This window comes from Dioscorea cayenensis, chromosome 2 (assembly GCF_009730915.1).
Source record: "Dioscorea cayenensis subsp. rotundata cultivar TDr96_F1 chromosome 2, TDr96_F1_v2_PseudoChromosome.rev07_lg8_w22 25.fasta, whole genome shotgun sequence".
NCBI lineage: Eukaryota > Viridiplantae > Streptophyta > Magnoliopsida > Dioscoreales > Dioscoreaceae > Dioscorea > Dioscorea cayenensis.
Genome location: NC_052472.1, coordinates 3488557 through 3511558, shown reverse-complemented (window position 1 = coordinate 3511558; position 23002 = coordinate 3488557). Strand labels below are relative to the sequence as shown.

Below are 23002 nucleotides of genomic sequence, written 5' to 3'. Positions count from 1 at the left end.
TTCCCAAGAGGATGTGCTAAAAGGTGTTGTGGTCCTGGTATATGAAAACAAGTAGGTGTGGATAGTGTTTTTGCTTTTGATTTTATTTATTTATTTATTTATTTTGGGTGTATTTTCTTTGAAGAATTATATACAACATCATAACAACACTCATTGAACATCTATTGCATTTTTGGTAAATCATGTGGGAAGGTTCTGCTTTTTTGGAAATTTTTAGCATTTTACCATTTGAGAGACTCATGTATTATTATTTTATGCTTATTGTTGGGATCCACTTTGAACTTGAGTATACTCCCAATGATAAATGACTTATACTACAGAATGTGACCTTCTCTGAGGTGGTGGTAGAATATTTTTCCCTCATGAATATCCTAAGCTAAGAACATTTCAACTGAGGTTTGTTTTTAGATGGTTTAAAATTTGTTCATCTAGCATTGAACATGAATTGGTTGAGAACAAATATATTTGTTACTATGTCCAATCAAATCTAGACTAAACTGAATTGTTTATTTGTGCATTTATTTATTTTTTCCAGCAATGTGTGTGTGTGTGTGTTGGGTGTGTAATTGGCTCTTTCTGCATTCACTGCTAATGGAACAGTTTGTGTGGTGCTAAGGTAATGGTTTTGGTCATGTAATGATGATTGCAAATGTGAAATATGCTTTTGGAAAGAAGAGTAGAGATGGAAAGTCAGCACTTTTACTGCTATCGACAAAAGTACAGTGCGTTTATATTGGCCGGTGTCATGGCGCTCCCGATCGCACCAACGATCCATCGTACAGTGCTCGTCATGCCACCAAGGCGACAAGCCAGCCTTCGAAAACCTGTGTTGAAAAAAGCCCAAGAAACAAGCAAGGCAAGTATGTCTATCAAGTAAACAAGGCATACAAGAAAACAAACATCATCAAAGACATCCTACAACCAGGTCTAGGGTCCAAGGAGTCCCACCCGCCACCATGTCAAAGATACAAGGCACACAAGATAGGGAAATAGAGAGAAAAGATAAACTCTCAATTAAGCAAGCCGGATTACACCATAAGCCACCATGACTTAGCCAAGACCTTCATTCTCCCAATGAAGATGAACAAAGCCACAATAGCTAGCTACCCCAAGTAAGCCAGTCCCTAGTTCTCTAGTTATCTTTACCAAGAGAGAAGGAGGGGGTATTTATAGCCAAACCCCTCCATTAGATGATGACATCGAGCTCCTAATCCAACGGGCAAGATGGGTTAAGTTGTCTCATTACAACAAACATAGTGCTACGACGAGAAAACCTCGCTCAGGCCCTCGCACTCATCCAGCCCCCATCAGGATCGAGCTATAGTCTCGCACAATGGCACTGTTCACATGCCAGATCATGTCTCGGTATCACCCGGCCAACGCGCCCCACTCTGCCGGTAGCGCCTGCCCGTCAGCCCAAATTGTGCCGATGCTCATCGGTAGCTAGTCCGGCTCTCGCCCATCCTCTCGATGAATGACAGCTCGTGAACGCCACGCCTCGCATCATGTTGGCTCACAGCTGTCTAAGAGCTCTCGCTCTGCTCACGTGATCTGCTGGCCGACCGTACAAGTCCATATCGACCATACCGCTTGCACTTATGCTGATCCAGTTCATTGGTACATACTTAGCCAAATATCGGTCCCTCAACCTATGATCATATCGATCCCGATTCCTCGGTCGTGATCCCATGGCCACGCGCATCATGCCATGCACGCTGGTTAGCGAGCTCTCGGTAACCCGTGGCACCATGCCCGCATACCACTCGCTCGGCACTCCCGGCTGGGATTCTTGATCATGCGAGACCGTAATCAAACGATATAGGCCACCGGACGACTAATGTCTTATTTAGACTTGGAGTTTGACCAATCTTGGCTTCATCGGTCATCCTCCCTCGTCACGGAACCACCCTCCGCCGAGCGCATAAGGTAGAACCTTTACAGCCGGCTAATTGACATAGGCTTGTTTTCTTTGACCTGGATGGGGGCCAACTTATGAAGAAAACTCAGACGACTGGTCCTAATTAATGCTTTTTACACATGAGCCCGCATGCACACACACAAAACCAGTCTGGACTTACAGGTTTGTTTGCATGCTTTCTGGAAATCATATTTCAATCTACTTATACTTTTAGCAGGGATTATATTTTCATAGCAATATAAGTCTCCTATGAACTCCAAAGTTTTCTCTTCTAAATTCTTTTGTACTGATCCTGCTAGTCTCTAGCCAATGGCAGATGCCAAGCTTATAGATTACAAAGTCTACATCATCTATTTACTATGTGTTATGTTGGTAATTTCTTCTTTCTTACCATGTATGGAGCGCTTTGGATGCTGAACTCTGTAAGTATGTTGATGATACTTATCTGAAATTAACCTATGCAGTTTATTGCACAAGGGGGGAAAGATGTGGAGGGGCCTGGTGCCAGCTTTGAGTTCTCCGTGGTTATTTCCACTGCCAGACACAACCCACAAAACTTCTGGTGTCTTATACTAGTCTCCATTTTTTTTCTTTACTTCTATTTGAGGACTTGTTGAATGTAGCATATTTCTTTGAATGGGTAATCTTTCTTGAAGGCATTTTTTTTTGTGTGTCTTCCTAGGATATTCTTGCAGATGTTGTAAGCATGCAAAATCATGTTATATTAGATATAAAAATATGGGTTACCAACATTTTAAGCATGCAAATATAATGATCTTACAGATAGAAAATTTACCTTGATTATCTTTACTGTATTTGGATTCTAAAGAGTTCAAATAAAATAAAATAAGACAATCATGTGGAAATATATTTTGTTTCTTGTGAATTTTCTGATCAGTGTTTAAATTATCTAGAAATGGCAGTTGGCATTCAATTTGGAAGGTGGAGTTCGAGGATAATTTGCAAGTTGTAGAATTAAAAGGAAGCCTGCAGGTATTCTGACCTCTAGTTACTAGGCTGTATTTGGAAGAACTAGTGCGTTACAGTAAATGCATGTGTCTTACTAGCTGTAATCTCTTGGGCAAAGATATGCCTTGTGTTAATTCATTGCTTATTGATTGTTGATCGTGTAATTTTTCTATTTCCCTAATTGTTCTATACCCAATATGTCTGCCAGGTGGGAGCTCACCACTTTGAAGAAGGAAACATCCAGCTTGACTCCAAGAACGAGTGCAATGACTCTACTATATTTCCGGTTATACATCTTGAATTCTATTGAACTTAAATGCAAAGCTTTCCTGTTTTTATTCATTAGCTGTATTTTTGGTCATTGATGTTGATCTACAATTTACTTGGTAGGACAAATAATGTCAAAAATATTATGACCTTTGGGGGTGGAAAATTTTAATTTAATAACCTCACTCAATGGTAATTATGTTAAACACATAGACGCTTGCATGCACACACATCACTGAAAGAGCAAGATCTTTTCTTTGTTCCAGAATTCATGTAAGATTTTGCTCATAGCTTTGTTTGCATTTCATGTGTTGCCGTTCACTAATGATGCATTGTAGCTGGTGTGATATTTGTTCTTATGCAAGTCTTTCATAATTAGACTGCAATTGAAGTTTGTTCAAGTTATTTTCATGTCAAGTAGAATGTTAGTTGCTTGTAATTATTCGAATTTTCCTATCAAATAAAGTTATAACTTTAGCCTATAATGTCTTTCACACAACTTGAACTGCTAGCTTCTTCAGTTGGAAAGGTTTTTTCCAACTAAACTATTAATGGGAGGTGGTAAAGCAATTTTGATTTTTCCTCAATGCAGTTGCTCCCTCTTATGACCACTACCACTTTGTTTCTTGTCCTCTCTCTCTCTCTCTCTCTCTTAATTTTTCTTATGGAATTGTATAATAGTTTTTCTGCTTGCTCGCTAGAAAAGCTTTTAAATATTTCGTATATTTCCATCTTACACATACATTATACATTTGCTTCTGATTTGCTATAATATCTACTTATAGGCGATGTGGTATTGACACATTAAGACTTATCTTTCTCCAATCAACTGAAGATAGTGGAATCTCAATAATGAACATGATTCGTCAGCATGAGATGGAGTACTTGTCATCACTTGAGGCTTTCCCCTTACTCTATGACAATTTCAATAATGAACAAGGGAGGATCTTTTTATTTACTATAAATGACATTTCTTTCTCTTCCCCATACAGGCTAGAGGAGAGCAAAAAAATCCGGATCCGATGATCCGATCCGGTATCCAAATATTTTACCCAAATTTTATGGGTACCCTATCCGAAAAAAGGGTCGGGTACCCAATCCGAATTTTTTAGATGAAAACCGGGCCGGATCCAGTTCGGGAGAAATTAAAAATCGGGTAACAGAATTTGATTCGGTTTTTATTTTTTAGTATATTCTTATATATAGGTACATAATAATTTTAAATTTATATGGTCTAAAAAGTACATCAAATCCTTTATTTTTTTAAACCCTTTAAGAGTTATATATATATATATATATAGATGATATGATAATAAATTTAAATTTTACAAGGGCTAAAAGTAAAAATATTCAAATATCTAATCTAATAACTTAAAAAGGTATAGTTATATAGTTATATATATTAATAAATTTAAATTCTACATAAATTAAAAGTAAAAAGATTAAAAATCCCAAATCCACTCGTCTCGATTCCCCTAACTGAGCCATCATCTTGCCTCTTCTCTCTAGTCTCTATCCAAATCTCTTATCTATCTAGCAACCAATTATCATTATTGATGTGACACTTGATGCTTTTGAAGATTTTTTCTTTTAATGACTAAGATTAATTAAACTCACAGATTATTTTTGTTATGAATTTTTGTTGTATAGAGAATAATATCATGATTTAATGCACTTTTATAATTTTATAAGTTTTTCATATTTGTTTTTATCTAATGTTATTATATATATATATAGACTAGATAAAAACTTAAATTTGGATCCGGATATCGAGATATCCGATCCGTTTTTAAACCGAGTACCGATTTAAACCGAGTCGGGATACGGGTGAGTTTTTTGCCGATCCGAAAAACCGAGTACCGATCCGGTTTTAAAAACGGATCGGGTACCCGGTTTTGCTTTCACCCCGTCGGGGCCCTCATATCTAAATTTATGATGATGCCACTTTCAAGGTATCGTTAATTGATCAACGCCTTGAATGTTAATTGAGAGTTGCTTCGAGAAAAATCATTATCATATTTTTGTATCGTCATTAATTATTGATGAACCAATGCTTGTTGACTCATAAGATCAATTGTTTTGAGCATTGATGAATTTTTCATTTTCATTCATTTCTATCCAAATCATTTTATTCATAACAAACCATAAACTTGAAACATGTTAAAAATATTTCAAACTATGCATGGTATGGATTTTTATAATTTACTCGCTTAATAGTTCTTTACTTGATTTCAATTACAATTATAGCTCTTTATTTGTAATGTTTGTTTAGTTTATGTAGGAGGATTCATGGTCTAAAAGATCAAGAGGGTTGAAGTTTAAGAGATTTACAAATCTTTTTACATTGTGTAATTAAGCAAAAAGATATTTTGTAATAAAAGTAGACAAATGGTGTAAAACTCTTTATAGCAATATTGATTTTAAAAATTTAGATACTACCGACGATTAAGATAATAGTGGTTATTTATTACTCCCTCCGTTCCTTTTTATCTGTCATAAACCCATGTTCTTTTTATCCGTCATTTTTAAACATCAAGAAGCATTTTATTATCACAAAATTACCTAACACTCTATTCAATTCTCTTCTTGAAAATTAATATGAGAGAGAAATGTAAAGATATAAATTATGGGTAATTTGGAAAAATAAGTAAGTTTTTATTAAATTATATGAAATAACCAACTTTCTTGGTATGTGAGATTACGTTATTCACCACGGATAAAAAGAACGAGAGGGATTAATATACAAATACAAAAATTCATACTTATGGCAAATTATAATTTTTAAAATTTAATTTGTTATAGGAGTAGCTTTTATAGTATACTTGATAATATATATCCCATAACTAAATACATACATATTAAAGAGGTACAAGAAAAAGTGAGTGTAAAAACAAGCATACATATTTATAATTTAAATTGTTATAGAAAATCAATTATTATATATTATATCCATCTAATTTTTCATAATAATTCAACTCTTTTTATCTGACCAAAAATATGGTAATAATAAATCTAAAAATGCTTTATGTAATGAATAGACTACATGATATTCAAAAATAAATTAAAATCTAAAAAAAACTAAGAGTGAAAGACAAAATCCTCATCAAATATATATTATAAGAATGCAAATTAATATGAAAACACTAACAATAGGAGAAGATTCTTTTCCATGCTCATAGTCAATCGTTTGCTCATCACCAAGGTTGAAAGTATATTTTTAAGCTTTCGGAGAGAGACAATCAACATTAGACTCTTTATTACGAAAGACCAAACACTCATTTCATAAAAATCCCTTTAAATAACACCACAACAAATTTGTCAATTATTGGCATATTCGATAATGTGGACCCGCCCATGATTAGAGCACTTAGAGTTACTAAACATGCTTACCTTCCCTTAATCCATTATTTTTGGCTTCTTGCTATGAAAAAGCTACTGAAGTGAGGAAAAATATGGCAGGATTCGGTTTAGTTCCATCCTTGTCGGTGGCAATAATGCCTCATCCCTTTGCCTTATCTCTACCTCCCTTGCTTCCTTCCACCCTTTAACCTCATTTCTCCTCTCCATTGAAGCTTTAAGGGTGAAAGAACCTTACCGAACACTTTGAGTGGTGGCACGATCAAATCGGGGAGGAGCTCTTCAACTTCTCATTAACCTAAAGGTATTTGCTAAAGGTTGTCCATCTTGTCCGGAAGCTAACTTCCCTTTTTCATGCATGGTTGTTGTTAGCTTGTACCTATGTTTGCATGAGATTACACCACCTTCTTTCTTTGATTGTTGTGCTTATCCTTGCATGAAAACCCTCCCTTTATGCATGCTAGAACACTCTTATTTCTTTGGAATATCATTAGTTTTTGGCCTGCAAAGTTTTACTCTTGGAACCATCTATATATTTATACAATTATGCTTGAAACCCAAGCCTAAAACCCAAGTTTTTGCATGCCTAATGAATGTATAGTTATGTAGTTATGGCATGGGTGTTGGGCCTTGCAGATTTCTGCATTCTTGTGCATGACTTTCTAAGGCATTTATCTTTTTTGTTACCAGAAAAGCTAGTGAACTTGATCCCTTTCTTGAGCTTTGCATCCCTACTTGTTTGCATGGAAAACAAAAGATTAGAAAGCCTCTAGATGTGGTCCGAGTGTTTTGAGATCACGTGCTTTTTCAAACAAGGTTCATAATACTTCATATTTGACCATTTCTTATAACAGGTAGTTGGTTGCATGTCATGCTTTGATTCTATAACCATCAAGTACAGCATAGATATTTATATACATATTGACTTTTTGGCAGCCTTTTGAATATAGTAGGAGATATATATACACATATGTTGGTTACGCAAAACAAATATGTGATAATATATATCATATATATATATACATGCATGCATGCATTGATGACGCTATCTTGTGCCGAGACTTATTTCCATCCTTGTTTCTCTCACCTCTTGTTCTTGTTCTTGTTAATCATTCTATGTTCTTGTTTCGCATGATTGTTATTACCACTAGTATTAGTATTATGTATGCTAGAGTCTACTTGTAGACACTTTCAAAGCTATTGTTGCTTTAATTAGGAACTTAGACATAGTTCGATGTCTTTATTATAGGACCACCGTGAGGCAATTTTGTTTTTTGGTTCTCAATTGGGATTAGACTATTGTCAAGTAAGTAATCCCTTGAACCCTTGTATTTAAAATTTTATTAATTTTAAATTTATTATTTATTTATTTATTGTTATTCCATTTCTTTGAAATTTTCTGAAAATTATTTGTGATTATTCATTGAAATTTATGTTGGGGAATGCCATCACATTTTATTGCTTATACCTTAGATAAATAACCTCAAACTTAGTTGGAACATAGTATTTTTTTATCTTACCAATCTTTATGCTTATTTGTTTTCCCTTATCAACAAAAATTTTTATAATAATATTTTTACGTACCATCAATCATTCAACATGATGACTTGGAATTTAAAATCTTAGCCATTCAAATAGAATTAGAGGGTTGGTAGATTTTGGATAATTATTTATTCATTATTATTTTATCATTTCCTTATGAGATGTTTTTTGTGGAAATTTACCTTTCATTGCATCTAAATGTGGGAGTTTGGCAAGATTTGGAGGTTGGGAATCCTTTGTGTATTTAGTATTTATTTTAATTATTTAATTGTTTTGTTATTACATAACATTGTTTTTGGCAAAATAATTTTAAATTCTTGTTACTATTTCTTTAGAATAGTAGCCAGGTTAAGATTTGGAAAAGTTGGTATTTTCTTTTGCATTTAATTAATTGTTTGTATCATTCATTGTCTATTTATTTATTTACTTTATAATATTACCTGAATTTTTATAAGATACGTGTGAAATTTGGTATTCTTGACTTTAGGAATCCGATCCCGAACATTTTGGTCTCCAAATGAATGATATGCAACCACATCGTTGGGGGTTAAACCACGACCTTGTCGACAAAATAATTTTGGGAAAAATGAGACTTCAGTTTGCTTGCAGTGTCCGATTCGGTGAAATAATCAACGAGTCTACGGTATTTAGATCTCTCAGTCTGAGGGATAAATAAATGATTTCATTATTTTGGCTTGGTGTCATCATCGAGGATAAACAAATCACCTTTAGCACTTACGGTGAATTTGGAACATACTCTGGATTTTGTTATCAATGTTTTATCCGTTAGTTTTGATAATACTATTTGGTGCTCTTGATTGTTGTACAAATTTGATATTTGAATGTTTTGGTTTTGTTTTTGGATTACTTACGGGGCTAGTGAGCTCATGGATTTATTTCAAATCCTTTTTCGGATCGAGGGGCGATGGAGCCGAGGGAATCTTAGAAGGCTTCAATAGATGTCTTCTTTGGAGTTATGTCTTATAGCTTATATCGTTGTATCAGTTGTATTGTTGTTTAAGAACCTCCTTGTAGGTCATGCTGTATTTCATTTGCCTTGTATTCGAGCTTGGTTGTAAACCTCAAGTTGTACTCTTATTTGGCATTTATGTCAGTTTATTTTCTACTCCTAGTCTGTGTTTAGGTTTTGAGGCCTTGCAGGTTCACTAGGCCCCACCCCGTGGGTCTGCGGCCGTTTGTCAGCGCACCAGGTTCGAGGCGTGACAAATAATGTCATAAAATAATATATTTTTGTCATCAAAAATATTTTGTGACACTTTTTTTACCGTTAACGCATTTTGTCGCCTTTGCTCTGTTGCTAAATGGTTAATGTGACAATTTACATGTTCGTCATACAGTGATACCTTTTACTTGACAAAATTGTTATATGCTACCTATTTTATAATCATTAATGGCATGCATTTTTATCACAAAACGTTGCGCTAAGCTGTCATAAAAGTTATGAATTGTCACTAAATATGAGGTAAAGTTTATCATTTGTGACATTCCTTTGATTTTCAAATAATAAATAACAAAAATATTTGTCACCCTTTTTAATAGAATAGTGTCATAAAAAATGATGAATGTCACTATATATTGTTAAAAAAATATAATATTTAAATAAAATCTGTGTTTATATTTGGATTTTTTTAGGAATAATTTGTTATTTTTTTAAAAACAATAAGTTTAAAAGTAAACTTATTATCTTTCTTTTTTTGTGTAAAAAACCTAAATAAGTCACTCTTTTACATTCACGGGAACAAAGACTTCTTCTACTTTAATATTATTAGTTTTTCATTTATATTTGTTTATAATAATATGATAATTAAATTTATTTGCGAGAAAAATTAAAACAAAAAAATGAAAAATAAAAGAACCTATCGTTGTTAGCTCGCAATTTAAAGTAATGTTGAAGGACTTGAAAAATTAAAGTTACCACCACTAAGTTATCAATGTGAGTAAAGTGGCCCAAATCATGGACAAGTTTTGTAGCAAATGTGAAATTTGAAGACAAGTTTGGAAAACATTAGCAATATGGATTTAAAAGGCGTATTTCAGAAAAAAGCAGAAGCGACTTTGTGAGCTATAAGACATCTGCAAAATATTTATAATATTGTTATTAAAGATGTAAGTAAAAGAAAATTATATGGACTTAAATATGAAATGAAGGATTTAAAAGGTGTTGAAGATCAAGATGAAAAGAGATGCTTCAAAACAATCCGAGAGAAATGAAGATTTAATTATAAATCATCCTTAAAAAATAGTACTTGCAATTCGTGACTTTCCTCTTGGTTTTAGTTAAAGAATTGTCTTGATGTGTTAAATAAAAATTAAAAAAAAAAAATTATTTTTCTCCTCTCTTTCAATAAATGTTCTCCATTGTGTGTATATATATACATCATGATTTAAAAAAAATAATGATGACATTAATTATTATTAATAAAATAAAGGACCTTATTAATAATAATATATGTAATTAGTTATAATATTAAAACATAACTGATAAACAACATTTTATAATTAAACTAAATTTATTAGACATTAAATAAAAAAGTTATTTTTTAACATATAAATATTAATAGTAGGAAATCTTATTCATAAATATTGTACAGTAATATGTATGTATATAATACATGCATATAATAAATTTATTATATTTCTATTAAATATACTATTTATATAATTTTTATTAATATTCATACTATAATTAGATTTTATATCTTTCATTGATAGTGTATAACTATATAACATGTTTATATTATAGTATAATCACTAAATTTAACAATATCAATATTTATTGGTAATATTATATATTAATGACTCATAATATAATTAATTATTATATATTACTATATATATATTTATAATGAAGCAAACATTATTAATACAATAGTAATATATATATATATACTATTAAGAGTATGTATATTTGTATGACTCCAACATATTAATAAACATCATTACAAGCTTTTATTCTCTATTAAAAATTATTTTTTATAAGAATGGACAAACTATAACTGTATGGTGGATAACATCAATCTAAACAAGGGAAAGTTTCGGATGACACCCAGTAAACAATAATTAAAGCAGAAAATGTATTCTTCTAATATGTGACGACATTGATGCGGCCATCAACAACCAAGTCATGGCCACTAATGTACTCCGATGTGTCTGAAGCCAAGAAAAGAGCATCCTGTGCAACATGCCTACCTCTGAACACCACGGCCTTGAATAGGCCATCCTTTGCATAAGGAGATGGTGGAGCGCATCGGTCCGATCCTGGCGATGCTTAGTTGCACTGTGGTTCATTTCTTAGTAACTTAATTTAGAATTTTTTTATTAGAATTTTTTTAATTTTTTAATATATTAGTATAATTTATCCACTTTATTTAATAAAAGATTGTTATGAATGAGAAATCTGACAATGAGATGTGAGATTAAAAATATCCATCAAATCCAATCAAACATGCTTTTAGTTGTTACACGAGATGATATTGAAAGCCGATCAAACAAATAATTCCATATAACCTTACATTTTACTAGGAAAAAAATAAGTTTGGTTTTATTTATTAAGTGTGGTGGTATTAGATATCGAAATTTGATGGGAAAGCGGTTGGGTAGTTTTTGTCTCATCTCATTTGCCCATTTATCATCGATCAATTATGTCTCAACATATATTTCCTTATACTTAATTGCTTTAAAGACACAATTATATCCTTTTAAAGAGAGTTTGGTATTCAATCATATTTGTATGTGTTTTTTTTTATATTGAAATGTCATGTTTTATGTTTTTATTTTTATTCTTACTATTTTTTGACAGATTTACTCCGCTTATATAAATAATTAGCATATGCATATATAAATCAATATAAAATATAATCATCCATTAGGAAATAAAGGCTTGATGGAGGAGATGATATTAGTTATATGTAATTTAATAATTTGCTTGAATTCATTTAAATAATTAAAAAAAACTAATTTTTATAAATTTTTTATATTTAAGATCTTAGCTACAAAATAAATTGATATTTAAATATTTTTGAAAAATAATAACTTTCATTTAAACTTCTATTTAAACTAATCATAATTTAAAAAAAAAAATTACTTATTACGTAATCAAAGCTTTAATATTTCTCAAATCCCTACACATTAATCAATCATAATATTTTTACAACTTTTCTCAAAATTTTTAAAAATACCAAACTCAACAAAAACATCTAATAAATGATAAATAAAATAAATAAATAAATCAAATCATTCAATTGAAAAATAAAAATATAAAAATAAAGAAAATATAAAAATATATAAAGATAAAAAATTAAAATTTAAAAATATATTAAAATTTTTTTTTGAAAGAGGCAGGGTGGAAGGGGGTGGTTGAGACGTCCGAAGAAAGGGGCAAGGGATGGTGTCGGGAGGGAAAGAGCAAGCATGGGTCAATAGACCCCGCCGGCGACTGCACCTTCCCCTTTATCACTCAGCCCATGACAGTGGGCAATAGTACTACTAAATCAAAAGGTTGTTTGAAGTGTATAATGTATTTGTTACCAAAATCTATTATTTATAATGAATTATCGCTCTTCAATTATTTTTAATTAATGCACGTGTGCAAGTGTGTTGAGTGCACGTAAAGGTGTGTAAGTACGTTGGATGTATTTATTATGAGAATTATTTGTAATTGTTAGTTCTGGAGGGATGGGTGTGTGAAAAATAATCACTCAATTTCATAAGAAATTAAAACACACACAAACAATTAAGCAAGATAAAGGAAACACACAAGATGGTTACCTAGTTCGGCAAAACCTTGCCTACATCTGGGGTGCCAAACCCAGGGAAACAATCCACTAAAAGAGGTGATAAAGTAAAGAGTACAACGCTCCCTTACTCACTGAATGACAAAGAACACCCTTTTAAGATTGCCCGATGGCCACTCTCATCAACCCTCACCGAAGAGTCTTTCTCTCGTGACTCTTCCTAAATCTTCACTCAGGGTATCTTATATAGACGTACTTACGTCCCAATAGATCTTTCTCTTTTAGAATGCTCCACGGCTTCCTAACTTGGACAACTTCCAAAGTTAGATATTACAATACCCAGTTGCAACACTGTCCACCTTACTGAACATGACTGAGTTCTAGCCCAGTTGCAACTGAACTTGCGACACCTTCAACCTTTTCGATTCCTTCAGTTCACTTCGTAGCGGTTGACACATCCCTAGCTTCTCTTGCCTACAACTGCTTTCTTCCTCATGTCATTTCAGCAAGCCCCTCTCTAGAGGATCACACCCACCAAGGTGAGAAGCCATGTCACCAAAGATGGCTACCAAAGATCTCCAGATCTTCTTTCCAGCCAAAGTTTGGTCTTCCATAATGATCTTCATTTGAATCAATCAATATATTGTTACTAAACTTGTTCTCCTCTCATCTAAGTTTAGCCTTCAATATCTTCCAAGCATGATTTTCAATTGTCCTAGCTTGGGTCTTCAAATCCTCCATCAAATCTTCAATCAATCTTCAATAAAATCTTACCATACATGATTGTGTCCTTGAATAGCTCTGCCAATAAATGGCTTTAGATCTTTCCTTCAAATTGTATTGCTAATTATGGTCTTGAGAATCATGTTGACTTTCCCTTGTCTTTCTTAGTTTGTGTCCTCAAATAGTTTCACACCAAACTAAGCTTCATGCAATCTTCATGATGATCTTTGACAATAAGGAAATGTTCCTCTCTTCAAAAATAAATCTCTCATAAAAGGAGTTTATCAAAGTTATAATTCATCATCTTGAAACTTACCAAAATATAGATAAAATCATACCTAAGATAAATTTGCCTTTCTATGGAAATCTTTTTACCTTGATGCTCCTTCTAAAATAGTTATTATTCAAATGAACCATTGAGAGGAGATTCTCTAAACATAGTCTCCCATCATGATCTTCTAGGTCTTATATCTTCATGTGCCATGTCACCATGCGTTAACCACATCATCATCCTTGTCACCTTTTCTTTTTGCCAACTCATCACTGCCATGTCACCTCTTGGCTTATCACATAATGCCAATCCAAGTCTTCAGACTTAACAATAATTAATGTTGTTCAATTATCTTTAAGTAATGCCTGCAATTTTCTTGATGTATAATTTTTGTTTGCTAAATTATAAGCGCACCATTTAAAGGATGTTAGGAATGTGTGTTATACATAGAAAATGGATCCTGTGTGGCAAACTCGATACCAATAAAACAATAAAGTGTCGGTTATTAATAAAAATAATAATAATAAACATCTCTCTCTGTATAAAACCCCTCAACCACAACTCTCTCCTTTCCCACCCCATCCCTTTTCAAGTTTCACGTTATCTATATCTATAATCCTATCTTTGTCCATGTCGTTATCACACTCTATGAGTACATTCACGAGATCGTTCATCGGGAAGATGAACTCATCATTTCTCGATTAAAAAAAAAAACAATTTTCAGTGACCAAATGAATAATAACAATTAAAAAAATAATTTAGCAAACAAACCCAAAATATTTTCCAAGATCAATCTATTTCATAAAAAAATAATTTATTGGTCATCATTCCTAATTTCAGACTAAGGTTCAAGAAAACACAATATAGCAAACAAACTCAAAATATTTGCTGAGATTAATCCATTTCATAAAAACACAATTTATTGGCCATCATTTCTAATTTTAAACTAAGGTTTACAGCAAAGATGCCTCTGCATCTCAGTCCTCCAAACTTTGGCTCTCACCATTTTCCTTTTTTTCTTAGACTGTTACAGTACTATGCATACATTGTGGGTACTGTATAAATACTGTAGTGGTAATGTTCATTCACTGGTCATGGGTCCCCTATGAAGGATGTCGTTTTCCTCCACTCCAGGGTTGCAGGGCAGGGGTGATTTATTAGTTTGGTTTGATTCCCGAAATATCTTCTGAGTGTGCACATGGTAGGAATATAATTGTCCAATGACGTTTGGCCAAGTTAATAAATCTCTACGGGGTCTTTAAGCCACAGTAATTGGTGCACCTCAACATATGGTAGGAATTTAATTGCCCCATGTGACGTTTTACCAAGTTAATATATATATATATATATATGTTCAAACGTTGTAGATCATGAATCATATAACTATATATATAGTTGTATAAATTGGTTGCAGCCAGATCAAAGGAAAGGAAAAAAAGAGAAAGGTGCAGCTTTAAACATGAACATCATGCACCAATCCTTAGCACAAAGGCAAGATAAACTTCAAATAAACCACTACTAGCTAAGGCATCATGCATAATCTTCACCCAAGCATTTACAACCACCACACCACCCAATTTTTGAAGATAAAAGGCTAGATGATTACTTTGGAAGAGTGATAGGATGAGGTGAAGAAAACTTGCAACTATAACTACAAGGTTCATCACCAGAGGTTCGCTAGAGGAGATCACAACTCTCTCTCTCTCTCTCTCTTTCTCACTCACTCAAATGGGTAGAAAAAAGGATGGTTAAGGTTCGGGCTCCATAGTCAACAACAAGATGGCAACAAGGACAAGCTTCATGAATTGATGCAAAAGTTTGCAGAATTTTGGCCAGAAATCCAGAGCTTGCTTGGCTTTTACAAATGAATGGGGACAAGGAAGCCGGGGCCCACATTATAAGTGCTGATGTTACGACGTTAAATTTTAGTCATGAGTTGTATGAGAAATATGTTTTTGGCATACTATTCATTTATCACATTGATCGGTTGGCCCTCATTTAAAATGTTTAGTGATGTAATCTCACATGTAAAGTTAGAGATTTTAAGGTATGTAAAAGAATTTTAAAAAAAAGTTTACAAGTTAAGCTATAAGTTTGTTGCTGAAGGTTTGATAATCGACTAAAAAATAGAGTGTTTGTTTTTATAAAATAAAACAAAACAATGGGAAAAAATAAAAAAAAATTAAACTATTGCAAGTTTTTATATACCAGAATCACTCAAATATAACCATCTTTTATTATATAAAAAATATTAAAAAATTAATTTTGAGCGAGAAACTAGCTAGTTTAAATTTATAAGTAAGAGATTTAAAAAAACAAAAAAAAATTAGTTTTGAATTAAAATTTTTTTTTAGTATTGTATAATCAAATTTCTTACATCACAACCAAATAATGATGGCAACTTTTGAAACCCCACATTCGTATTCATTTTATTTTATTTTATTTTATTTTTTGAGAAAGGAGACAAGCACCGGAACCCAGGAACGAACACGTAGGGGAGTCGCGCTCACAACCTAACCGTGCCCTCACCTTGCGCGAGATGGGGATCGAACTCGGGGAGCCACGCTCGACACTCGAGGCGAACACCCTACGCAAGGGACCCGATGCCAATAGACCAAATGGTCGTTGGCCATTCGTATTCATTTTAATCATTTTAAAAGTTAATAAAATAACAAAATCTATCTCTAATACATAAATTTTTCAAATACATTTTTTTGCGGGGATGGAAACGAGATTCTTACTATAATAGGGCCCTAGTTCAATTTATCTTATTTAATTTATTATAATTTTTTTTTTATTATATGATTTATTTTTTGATAAAAATAATTAAAAAAACATTCTTATTATTCCAAGCTAATATTGAAGGAATGTTTTATTGCAACATCATAAAACATACTGATGGACCTCGTAAACCCACTTAGAGGCACTATTATAATCTCACCTAGAGAACTAGGCACAATCTTATTATTACTTCCATCTACAATTTCCTAACAGTCCACATTATATTGTCCTCTGGCATGAAGTCGCACTTGAAAAGCCAAGTGCTTCGGGTTCCACTTAGATGTGTCAAGATGGCATACAGCTATGGCCTCCACCTTGGTCCAATCATTCCCCTCCCATGCCATCGTGTACACTTTGCTCTTCCCCTTCCTTGTTGTGTGGCTAAAAAACACTGTGTATAGGTATAGCCGCCTGTGGCATGCTACCACCAGTTTATCTCTGCCCAAAACACGCACACCAATTGGATCAACACTATAGGTCTTTTTCATCTCAACATCACCGTTCTTCTCCTTCACTGTTGTTGAGCTAGCCTATATGTCTCTCGTTCCCAAACTCATCATGTTAAACTCCACCATGGATTCCAATGACGTAGTACAGAGCTTACTCTCCCTTGTCTAAAGTCGGCTCCTCACACTCCATGAGTGTCTTGTTCATGGCACAGGCCGTAATGGATGTTGATGCTTACCATCTAACCTAGTTATCGAACCAGGGTATTCCTTGATTGCCCCCTATCACAGCTTGACATGTGTCTCTAACCATAACATAAAAAAAAATAATAACATCAAATGGGGACACGTGTCAGGATGTGATAGAAAAGACCAGAGAATACCATGATTCTGGAACTAGGCGAGATGACTTCGTTTTTTCATTCAATACCATTTATAATAGAATGCCTAACAAACACCCTGAGTGACTCTAAGAAACAGTCATGTGACTAGGGAGGCTCTTGTACATATTTTTCAAACAAACAAAACCAATATGAAGAAACACAACTTCAACACAATCAAAATCACAAGAATTCAAAGAGGATAGAAACCCACCACAAGTTCAGGAAAATGATTCATATCACACCATAATCAACAACCAAAAAAGAATAAAAAACCATGATCCATGATTTATTAATTGAGTCCAAAACTCATCCAAAACACTAAAGAAACCAAAACATTGAAAACGAACAAGCAACTCAACTATTCATAAACCAAAATCAAAACTTTCTTTTCTGTCACAACTGTTATATGAAGAATAACAAATAACATGTCGACAAAGTTCTAAATCGAGATCTCAAAACAAGAGTACTAAAGTTGATGCATATGTAAAAGACTAGTACTAGATCTCCAATGATTCGATCCATCATTAGGAAGGAAAAAGGAGATGTTGTACTTGGGGCTTGGGCTTGGTGCTCATACCTATGATGATGATAAGAGGGATGAAACCGTTGTGGGGAAACAACCTTGGCTTTCTTCATAGCCCAAGTAGTTTACTCAGTGACATAGCGGCATGCCGATTGATCCCCAGTGCCGCTTTCTCGTGCTTCCCTTTCCCTTTCGCTGAAACCCTAGGTGCCATTAGAGTACTCCTTCAGATCACCAACCCGCGCTCTAAAACCCTAGGATGAACAAAGAGTTTGTTTGTTTCTAATTGGCTCGGGATGTGGTTTTTATATAATGAACTTACCACTATGGATTTTTTTAATATATAACAAAAATTAAAAGTGGATATATGACACACCAATTTGCCTATGTGTACCACAAGTGCATTGGTGTCAAAGTAATAAAGTACCCAATGAGTCGGGTACTTGAATCCATAGGAAATGGAAGTATTAGTAGTAATCACTTTTTAGTTATCTAGTCAAAATCAAGATTATGGTGAAATGAACTAAATCGTAAGAATATGAATATTGCAAGCAATCAAGAAAAAGTAAAGACAAGGGAAATCCCAATTAATAAAGATGAGGTACTTGAGCAATGCTCCCCCTAGGATCTAACATATGAAGCTCAAGACTTACTAAATGTTTCTAAATTGAGTTAAACGAGTCGAGGTAATGCAAGAACAATCCGTCCTTGCCTCCAGGCCACCGATACAAGTCTCCTGTGAGGTCCTGGTGGATAAATCACTCAATTTCAACACCTCATACCACATATGACCGCAATAAACTCTAGGGATACCTAAGAGTACAACCAATTCCTAAAGATAGATCTAACCTTATTTCTAGGTGAAAGATCCCTAACCTCCTACAACGTCCCGGGGGAGAAATCTCTCAATATCACGCCTCACACCAAATATGGTTGCATAAAGCCTAGGGAATACGGAGATAGGAAGCACTCATCGGAGGGGAAAGGGGACACTCCACTATCTCATGACTCACTCTCTCAACCCTCTTAAATCTCGGAGTTCTAACCCAAATGGAGACCTCTCTCTCATCAAGGCAACAAGTCATGCAATACAAATCAATAACAAGGATTAATACGACATACAAGCAATGAGAAAACAAGATTGAAACTCAAATAAACTTGGAATTAATAGAAAACATAAAGTAAATCAATACAAAGATACTTCAGTGTTTTGCTATAGATTTATGATATAGAATTATGATTTTTATGTAGAAAATAAAAAATAACCCATATCAATGAATAGAATATTGAGATTAAATTTCAGGGGTGGAGCCAGAAATTTTTTTTAGGGGAATAAAAAAATATTAGTATTTTATTTTTACACAAACTAATTTAATTCATTGAAGTTGTACTCTACGCTCTAAATCATTTAAAATTGAATCAGAACTTGGAGTTTTGACTTTAGGAATAGATAATGAGGTTTTTCAAGATTAGTGATGAGTTTCAACTTTAAGGGATGGATGATGATTGGTCTTCAATAGTGTTGTATCCAACTCCAACAGTAATGCTCATAGATGTGGATGATACGAATAGGCTAATGATATCGATGTGGTTGCAACATCATATTAAATTATCTGGACATGGGATTGAGATGTGACGAGAGAGAGAGACAGTGTTCAAGAAATGATCAAAGTTTTAAGGGAACTTGATATAGAGTTTTGACTGCTTCCATTAGATAAAAACATCAGGGACATGCCTCAGTTAACCTTGCTACGGTTTCCATCCACCTAGACAACATACAACTGATAATTTTTGCACCATCAGGCAAAACAGGCTAACGAAATGGATCGACATTTTCAGTGAAAGATTTCAGCTATTCCATAAGGATGAATTACTCTTTTCGCTTGTGCATTGGTCCCTTATCTAGTCATCATGTTATTGAGATGATAGTTTTTTATTTTGTGATTGGTGATTATGTTTAAGTTTGTTGGGCTAATAGAAGCAGGTGCGGTGACCTGTGCTTCGATTAAATTGAGAGTATATATTATGGCCTAAATGTATGCAAAATATAAAGTTTTTTAGTGGAAATTAAACAACAAATATATTTATCTTTGACATCAAAATGTGTTTTTGAAAAGATGAAGAAGATAAAATTTGTTTCTAAAAATTAAAAGCCTAATATTTTGGTGTTGGTTTTTTGGCGCGAGAATTTAATACGTCTAAAACATAAATGGAGCCTAATCTTTCAGTTGTCTGTGCCTTCATAATACTATAAATTCCAGTGGAGCTTTTCTAGGCACATTAAATGATAAGGCAAGTCTGATAAATAAGAATTGCCAACATCCAATGTCTCTCGAGCATATGATTTCAGAAGGATGAAAGAATGGCAAGACAAGCCTTCTTAGTTTCACATGGAAACCTGATCATCTAAATTTTCCATTAATTTTTCCATTACCCTTGTTTGGTTCAAGGGGTAATCTTTTTTGTTTGGTGAGGAGGTATAATGTCTATTTGACTAATTTGTCCTTTTATATAAAAATAACTTTTTTTACAAAGTATTATTATTATTATTATTATCAAACAAATAACTACACAATACATTTTTTTATCTTTTCATATTTTTTATATTTTTTGCATAAATTTATTATTAATAATTTTAAACTAATATTTAAAAATTGAGAGTGAATGAAAATAATACATTCGTGGGAATAAAAAATTTATATAAACTTCACACTCCTGTCCACATTAAATTACATGTTATTAATGGTGATTTTATTTTTAATTGCATGAAAAATACTCACATTATGAAAATTGGGACTTCATTAAATGAACACTTTTGCGAAAAATGTTCATAACACCATGAAATTCGATATATTTAGTTGAAAAAACATAATGCGTAGATGGACTATTTATTGGCACAATATAGATAATAGGCGGACTAATGCATTTCATCTACACAATATAGAAAACATATAAAATGGTGTAAGTGTTGGTAATCTTTTTTTTTTGTTTGATTGGGAAGAGGAGTGAGGAGGAGTATAATGTGTATTTGACTAATTTGTCCTTTTATGTAAAAATAACTTTTTTTACAAAGTATTATTATTATTATTATTATTATTATTATCAAACAAATAACTACACAATACATTTTTTTATCTTTTTCATATTTTTTTATATTTTTGCATAAATTTATTATTAATAATTTTTAAACTAATATTTAAAAAAATTGAGAGTGAATGAAAAATAATACATTCGTGGAATAAAAAAATTTTATATAAACTTCACACTCTCGTCCACATTAAATTACATGTTATTAATGGTGATTTTATTTTTAATTGCATGAAAAAATACTCACATTATGAAAATTGGGACTTCATTAAATGAACACTTTTGCGAAAAATGTTCATAACACCATGAAATTCGATATATTTAGTTAAAAAAACATAATGCGTAGATGGACTATTTATTGGCACAATATAGATAATAGGCGGACTAATGCATTTCATCTACACAATATAGAAAACATATAAAATGGTGTAAGTGATGCTGTTACACCATGCTTGCAATACCATGATACTTCACATTTAATTTTTTTTAACATAATAATAAACCCAAGAACAATCCACTTTCAACACATTAAAAACAATCTCCCTGAAGAAAATGCTAGCAACAACTAAACAATATAAATAGAAGACAAATGGTTATTCATATGCCACTTTTAAGTTCAACCTGCAAAAGGAAAAATATGTCACTCATGATTAAATACAAAGCATAGTCCACCCATAATAGCGTTTTACTATCAGTAACATCACAAGTAAATATGTTTTGGACATAGATAAAAATACTAATTTTTAGAGCAGATCTTTCTCTTAACAATTACATAGTGAAATTATTAAGATCACCGAGCTCCCCACTTAAAATAAACTACTTACGATGTTCCACTGGACAACCAAGTACTGTATTCAACAAGTCGACATTCATCACAAGTTTGGTATAAATATTATGAAGCATTGGTGGCTGAAATCCTAAGTCCAGTAGAATTTTATATGTCTCTATTGGAGATATTGGAGCCTTCTTTGCAATGATCTCACTAGAAGACTTAATATTCTCTGCAATATGCTGACCAGAGTTTTTAATCGCATCTATCATTTTCTCTATTGCATTTTTCATCCCTTCACCAATCTCTTTCTCTTTATCAATAGATTTTTTGGACTTTTTGTTGCCACCATTAGCGCCATGGGAAGAAGAAAGACATGCTCAAAAGGTGAAGATGGCACCATGTCCACATCATCATCTACAAAATGTTGTGCATTTTGACCTAAAAATTGAGACATAGAGGGATCAGCGTCAATGAAATCCTCCGTAGCAATGAAACTTGGATGCTTTCATAACTCTGAAGCAGTTACAGAATGATTTCCAGTAGCTCTATCCTTCCTATACAAAATGACCATTTTATCATAGTGTGGAACAACAGCTTGCATATATATATATATATATATATATATATCTTAGCTTGAGGCTTCACCTACATTAGTACATTATAATTAGATTACTTGTAGCCAAGACATAATAATAAGAAAAAAAAGAAACATATGAGTATATAAAATCTAGATAATTGAAATAGAGTTCTAATTATATCCCATTTGAACATAGTTAAAACAATTTATCTTAACCAATTTATACAAATTTTACCTTGATGAGATCATTCCATACTTCTGGTTTAGCCATCCATATTTGTGTTATTGGATCTATGGTCAATCCAATCATGCCATTCTTGAAAATATCATAAGCATCGGAGAAATATAAGATCTTCCATCGACTCTTCACTTGATTCTTTTCAATCTTGACGTTGAAATTCATTGCAAGTTCATCAACAATATTATCATAAGCCTTGGAAATGAAAGTTTCATTCACCTTCAACCCCATGTTATATTCGTTTAGAAATGCATCAACTAATCTCGCATCCATTGAGGGGTCCATATTAGCATTTTTGATGTGCTTCCTACCCCCACATCATTTTTTTTGGATGCCATGCTGTTCAAGGCAAAATAATTCACAAGTATATAAAATTAAAATAAAGAGAAGCATT

General features: G+C 32.9%; 1 pseudogene; it reads left to right on the top strand.

Moving 5' to 3' along the window:
• The first annotated feature begins 1837 nt into the window (after window positions 1–1837).
• On the top strand, window positions 1838–4180 carry LOC120271819 (annotated as a pseudogene).
• The last annotated feature ends 18822 nt before the right edge of the window (window positions 4181–23002 follow it).